Source organism: Loxodonta africana, chromosome 10 (assembly GCF_030014295.1).
Source record: "Loxodonta africana isolate mLoxAfr1 chromosome 10, mLoxAfr1.hap2, whole genome shotgun sequence".
Taxonomy (NCBI): Eukaryota; Metazoa; Chordata; class Mammalia; order Proboscidea; family Elephantidae; genus Loxodonta; species Loxodonta africana.
This window is the reverse complement of record NC_087351.1, coordinates 47,447,371-47,454,795: the sequence shown is the minus strand read 5'-3', so window position 1 is coordinate 47,454,795 and position 7,425 is coordinate 47,447,371. Positions and strand designations below refer to the sequence as shown.

General features: G+C 39.4%; 1 pseudogene; it reads left to right on the top strand.

Annotated features, from left to right (window-relative positions):
* The first annotated feature begins 858 nt into the window (after positions 1–858).
* The window catches only part of LOC100664925 (low molecular weight phosphotyrosine protein phosphatase-like), a 78,547-nt pseudogene continuing 71,980 nt past the window's right edge, over positions 859–7,425 (top strand).

The following is a 7,425-nucleotide window of genomic DNA, read 5'->3' as shown; positions in this document are numbered from 1 at the left end:
ATTGCATATTCGATCAATTTCAGACTGTAGCAGCTGATAAATCTTCTATTTCTTCATCTTTGGCGGCCTTAGTGGTTGGTGCATCAATTTGAGTAATAGTCATATTAACTGATCTTCCTTGTAGGCATATGGATATTATCCTATCATTGACAGGGCTGTACTTCAGGATAGATCTTGAAATGTTCTTTTTGACAATAAATGCAACAGCATTCCTCTTCAAGTTGTCATCCCTAGCATAGTAGACTATATGATTTTCAGATTCAAAATGGCCAATACCAGTGCATTTCAGCTCACTAATGCCTACTATATCGATGTTTATGTGTTCCATTTCATTTTTGACAATTTCCAATTTTCCTAGATTCATACTTCATGCATTCCAGGTTCTGATTATTAATGGATATTTGCAGCTATTTCTTCTAATTTTGAGTCGTGCCACATCAGCAAATTGAGGTTCCAAAAGCTTTACTCCATCCATGTCATTAAGGTCAACTCTATTTTGAGGAGGCAGCTCTTCCCCAGTCATCTTTGGAGTGCCTTCCAACCTGGGGGGCTCATCTTCCAGCACTATATCAGACAATGTTCTGCTACTGTTCATAAGATTTTCAGAAGTAGACTGCTGGGCCTTTCTGCCTAGTCTGTCCGAGCCTGGAAGCTCAGCTGAAACCTGTCCTCCGTGGTGACCCTGCTAGTATCTGAATACCGGTAGCATAGCTTCTAGCATCTCCAGGGTGAGCTGAAGAGGGTCTGAAATTTTGGGAGACCTCTGGCAGCCTTGGAGGTTGGAAGGCTGGAGAAACCTCCAGTCCTGCCTCCTCTGGCCACAAGCTCCAGTTCGGGGTGCCTTCCCTGTGACACCCCATGCCGTTCTCTCCTAAAGCTCTGGACTCAGTGTCAGCACCAGCGAACACGGTCAGAAAAGTGCAGAGTGCACAGGAAAGCTTAAGAAATCACCGGACCACGCAAAGATCCTTGCAGGAGTGGGGAGGAGGGCTGTATGCACAGACCAAGCTGCAGGGCACTGCCATCCCAAAGGCGCCAGAGCCCAAGCAGCCCAGGGCCAGGGTCGAGAGGTGGTGGCGTCACAGAGTCGCAGGGTGGCAGCGCATCGGCAATAAACTTTCCATCGGGCCAGCCTCACTGAGCCGAGGTGGTCGGGGTGGGCATTGGGCTCAGCAGAAGTGCGTTGGGGTGGGCTCCGTGCCTCCTGTCTAGTACCCAAGATATTAGAAAAATAGAAGCAGAAAGAAGTAGGTGGAGAGAGAAGACTGGCAAAATAAGACCACTTGTATGGAAAATAAGAAATTTCAGGCCTTGTCATTGTTGATGTTAGGTGCCATCAAGTTGATTCCAACTCATAATGACCCTATGTACAACAACAGAACGAAACACTGCAACCACCCTCACAATCGTTGCTATGCTTGAGTCTGTGGTTGCAGCCACTGCATCAATTCGTCTCGTCAAGGAGCTTCCTATTTTTCGCTGATCCTCTGCTTTACCAAGTCCTTCTCCATGGACAGGTCCCTCCTGATAACATGTCCAAAGTACATAAGAGGAAGTCTTGCCATCCTCCCTTCCATGGAGCATTCTGGCTGTACTTCTTCCAAGACAGATTTGTTCATTCTTCTGGCAGTCCATAGTATATTTGATATTCTTCACCGATACTGTAATACAAAGGCATTGATTCTTCTTCAGTCTTCCTTATTATCCAGCTTTACATACATATGAGGCGATTAAAAAAACACCATGGCTTGAGTCAGGTACACCATAGGCCTCGAAGTGACACCTTTGCCTTTTAACACTTCAAGGAGGTCTTTTGCAGCAGATTTACCCAATGCAATGCATCTTTTGATTTCTTGACTGCTGCTTCCATGGGTGTTGATTGTGGATCCAAGTAAAGTGAAATCCTTGACCACTTCAATCTTTTCCCCATTTATCATGATTTTGCTTATTGGTCCAGTTGCGAGAATTTTTGTTTTCTTTCTTTTGAGGCGTAATCCATAATGAAGCCGTAGTCTTTGATCTTCATCAGTAAGTGCTTCAAGCCCTCTTCACTTTCAGCAGGCAAGGTTGTGGCATCTGCATAACACAAGTCGTTAATGAGTCTCCCTTCAATCCTGATGCCGTGTTCTTCTTCATATAGTCCAGCTTCTCAGATTGTTTGCTCAGCATACAGATTGAATAAGTATGGTGAAAGAATACAGCCCTGACAAACACCTTTCCTGACTTTAAACCATGTAGTATCCCCTTGTTCTATTTGAACTACTGCCTCTTGGTCTAATTACAGGTTCCTCATGGGCACGATTAAGTGTTCTGGAATTCCCATTCTTCGCAATTTTGTCCATAATTTGTTATGATCCACACAGTCAAATGTCTTTCTGTAGCTAATAAAACACAGGTAAACTTCTTTCTAGTATTCTCTTCTTTCAGCCAAGATCCATCTGACATCACCCTTGTTGCACATCCTCTTCTGAACCTGGCCTAAATTTCTGGCAGTTCCCTGTCTGCTGCAGCTGTCTTTGAATGATCTTCAGCAAAATATTACTTGCTTGTGATAGTAATGATACTGTTTGATAAGTTCTGCATTCTGTTGGATCTCCTTTCTTTGGGATGGGTACAGATATGGATCTCTTCCAGTTGGTTGGCCAGGTAGCCGTCTTCCAAATTTCTTGGAATAGACCAGTGAGCACTTCCAACACTGCATCCACTTGTTGAAACATCTCATTTGGTATTCCATCAATTCCTGGAGCCTTGTTTTTGTCCAGTGCCTTCAGTGCAGCTTGGACCTCTTCTTTGAGTACCATCAATTCTTGATCATATGCTACCTCCTGAAATAGTTGAACATCTACCAGTTCTTTTTGGTACAGTGACTCTGTGTATTCCTTCCATTTTGTTTTATGCTTCTTGGATCGTTTAATATTTTCCCCATAGAATCCTTCAAAATTGCAACTTGAGGCTTGAATTTTTTCCTCAGTCCTTTCAGCTTGAGAAATGCCTAGCATGTTCTTCTCTTTTGGTTTTCTATCTCCAGGTCTTTGCATATTTCATTACAATACTTTACTTTGTCTTCTCAAGCCGCTCTTCAAAATATTCTGTTCAGCTCTTTTACTTCACCATATCTTCCATGTGCATTAGTTACTCTATGCTCAAGAGAAAGTTTCAGAGACTCTTCTGACATCCATTTTGGTCTTTTCTTTCTTTCTTGTCTGTTTAATGACCTCTTGCTTTCTTCATGTATGATGTCCTTGATGTCATTCCACAACTGATCTGGTCCTCTGTCATTAGTGTCCAGTTTGTCGATTCTATTCTTGAGATGATCTCTAAACTCAGGTGGGGTACACTCAAGGTTGTACTTTGGCTTTCGTGGACTTGTTCTAATTTTCTTCAATTTGAACTTGCATATGAGCAATTGATGGCCTGTTGCGAAGTCGACCCCTTTCCTTATTCTGACTGATGATATTGAGCTTTTCCATTGTCTTTTTCTACAGATATAGTTGATTTGATTCCTGTGTATTTCATCCGGCAAGGTCCAAGTGTATAGTCGCCATTTATGTTGTTGAAAAAAAGTATTTGCATTGAAAAAGTCATTGGTCTTGCAAAATTCTATCTCGTAATCTTTGGCGTCATTTCTATCACCATGGCCATATTTTCCAACTACCAATCCTTCTTCTTTGTTTCCAGCTTTCACAGTCTAATCTCCAGTATTTATCAGTGCATCTGGATTGCATGTTTGATCAATTTCAGACTACAGAAGTTGGTTAAAAAAAAAACAAACTTCAATTTCTTCATCTTTGGCCTTAGTGGTTGGCACATAAATTTGAATAATAGTCATATTAACTGGTCTTCCTTGCAGACGTATGGATATTATCCTATCACTGATGGCATTGTACTTCAGAGTAGATCTGGAAATGCTCTTTTTGACGATGAAGGCATCACCATTTGCCTTCAATTCGTCATTTCCGGCATAGTAGACCATATGATTGTCTGATTCAAAATGGCCAATACCAGTCCACCTCAGCTCACTAATGCCTATGATGGAAACCCTGGTGGCATAGTGGTTAAGTGCTACGGCTGCTAGCCAAAAGGTCAGCAGTTTGACTCTACCAGGCGCTCCTTGGAAATTCTATGAGGAAGTTCTACTCTGTCCTATACGGTCACTATGAGTCAGAATTGACTGGATGGCAATGGGTTTGGCTTTTTTTTTTTTTTAATGCCTATGATACCGATGTTTATGTGTTACATTTCATTTTTGACAACTTCCAATTTTCCTAGATTCATGCTTTGAACATTCCATGTTCCAATTATTAATGGATGTTTGCAGCTGTTTCTTCTTACTTTGTGTTGTGCCACATCAGCAAATGAAGGTCAGGAAAGCTCAACTCCAGCCACATCATTGAGGTTGACTCTAATTTGAGGAGGTACTCTTTTCTAGTCGTCTTTTGAACACCTTCCCACCCGACAGGCTTATCTTTCGGCTATATCAGACAGTGTTCCATTGCTGTTCATAAGGTTTTCACTAGCCAATTTTTTCAGAAGTAGATTGCCAAGTCGCTCTTCCTATTCTTTCTTAGTCTGTAAGCTCAGCTGAAATCTGTCCACCAAGGGTGACCCTGCTGGTATTTGAAATACCGGTGGTAAAGCTTCCAGTGTCACAGCAACAGACAAGTCACCACAGTACAACAGACATGTGGTGGGCTTTGAGCATTAGACGTTATCATATATGTAAAGTACTGAGCACAATGCATATCACATAAACCAAAAAACCCAAACCCATTGCCATCGAGTCGATTCCAACTCATAATGACCTTATGGGATACAGTAGAACTGTCCCATAGGGTTTCCAAGGAACGCCTGGTGAATTTGAACTGCCGACCTTTTGGTTAGCAGCCGTACTCTTAACCACTATACCACCAGAGTTTCCACATATCACATAGTGAGCTCTAAGTGATTATTACTATTCTTTTTCTCCTTATTGTTATTATTGTTTAAATGTCTAAGGTGAAGGAAAACTATTGATGCTAATACAATTATAAATTGTGTAGAAAAAGCAGAATAATTTATTATGTGACTGGCTTATCTTTTATACCCAATTATGATGTAAGACAGCAGTGATTATGCATACCATTTAATATGCTCAAAATTAATTTTTTTATGTGGTTAAAACAAAATTCACAAAAGATATAAAATATGAAGGCAGTGTAATTTGCTAGGTTAAGCCCATGATTTGGAGTCCATCAGACCTGAGTTTGAATCCTGGCTCTGCCATTTACCTGCTGTATGACTTGGACAGGTTATTTAACCTTTCTGACCACAGTTTCTTACTACACATGCATAACAGCATTAAAAAACAACAAAAAAAGTTGCCATCAAGTCTATTCTGCCTCATAGCAACCCTGTAATAGCATAGTATTCTCCATAAATTGGGATCAGTCTGTTGTTTCTTGTGGTAAAGGGATGTGGTAGGGAGTAAAGCTGTGGCTGGAAAAGATAGGTTGAGGCCAGATTGCAGAGAACATTGTATATCACACTAAATTGAGCTTAAATATTATTCATTGAAAACCACTGAATTTTAAAAGCATTTAAATGATATAATCAGATCTTTGTTTTGGAAAGATAACACTAATGGCTTTGTTGTAGTAAAAGTATGAGGTTGAGAGAAAAATTGGAGAAGAAGGTAAGGAGAGTGGAATCGAGGCAGAGAGATCAGCCTGGAGAATATTATTATCATAACTGATAGAAGATGATGTGGACCTAATAATTCAAATATTGAATAGATTTAAATAACTGCTTGATAAACTATATTATTATACTTATCTCTATGAATATTTTTCTTCCCAAGTAGTGAAATGGATGACTTAACATTCTAAAAACTTTAGAGAGAATTTACAACTTAACTTCCACTTGGTTGTGAAAGACTGTTGAAATTGGGATTCATTTAAGGAACTATAAACAATTGAAAAAGAGTGAACTTGAGCTAGAAGAAATGGGTTTCAGTGGCATAAAATGCCATAAAGGAGAGACATTTTAATTTCTGTTATGCTGGGTATATATAGTTCTTTATCCTTAGCCATTCTTATAATCCAAATCACTAGCCTTATGGACAATACTATCCCTGTCTTCTAAGATAGCCCGCTCTCAAACTATTTTAGCCACTTCATTGACTCAATATATAACTCTTCTATATTGTAACACTTAAACCATTGTCAGTGCTGCAGAAAGACATAATCTTCTTAATTTTATTAGAGATTCTTGTATAAGAATGCTTACCTTCTTATTTCCAGTCTCAAAGAAATAAATATTTCCTGGAGCTGGTTCATTGCTCATAAAAAGAGTACATTTATATCCTGGAAATATCATTTACTAAAGAGGTGATCCAAGAAAATTTAGCTAATCTCTGAGTTCTTTGTCCCTAAAATAGGCATAATAATACCAACATCTTAGAATGATAATTAAACTAAATGAGATAAATTCTTCTGCTCTACAGCAGTGGCTCACGCTGGTCCTCAATATTGGTGGATATGTACTTGGTATTGTGTGTCCCTGGGTGGTACAAATGGTTAAGCACTCTACTACAAGCCGAAAGGTTGATGGTTCAAATCCACCCAGTGGCACCTTGGAAGACAGGCCTGATGATCAGTTTCTGAAAGGTCACAGCCTTGAAAACCCTAAGTTTGCCTTTGGTAATACAAGGAAGTTAGAACACTTTAACGGCATATACTTTTTCTGAAATGTATTCTTTCGTTTTCGTATACTTTAATTCTGAATTTTGAAAAGTCCACAAGACCTAATTATGATTATTGTTTTACACAGTTAGTATTCATTAGATTCACCAATATGTTTTCCACTTTGTATGCTCTTAATTCCTTCTTATGTATCATACTTCACATGGAGATTCTTTTTCTTTTGCCTGAAATACATGCTTTAAAATTTACTTCACTGTACATTTGCTAGTGACAAAATATGGAGTAGAGCTGCCCCATGAGGTTTCCAAGGAGCAGCTGGTAGATTCGAACTGCTGACTTTTTGGTTAGCAGGCATAACTCTTAACCACTGCACCACCAGGGATCCATCTCAGCTCTAGTGTACCTGAAATGTGTTTATTTTATCTTCCTGTAAGATCTGCTGTCACTTGCTGTCAAGTAGATTCCAACTCATGGAGACTCCATGTATGTCAGAGTAGAACTGTGCTCCATAGGGTTTCCAATGGCTGATTTTTGTAAGTAGATACTAGGTTGTTGATTTTTTTTTTCAGCACGTTGAAAATAATGTTCCACTGTCTTCCACTTCTCGTTGTTACTAGTGAAAAGTCAGTTGTAAGTATTATTATTGCTCTTTTTTAAAAGTAATTTATCTTTTATTTCTGGCTGCTTTTAATATTCTTTGTCTTTAGTTCTAAGAAATTTTACTACAATATGCTTAGGCATGGCT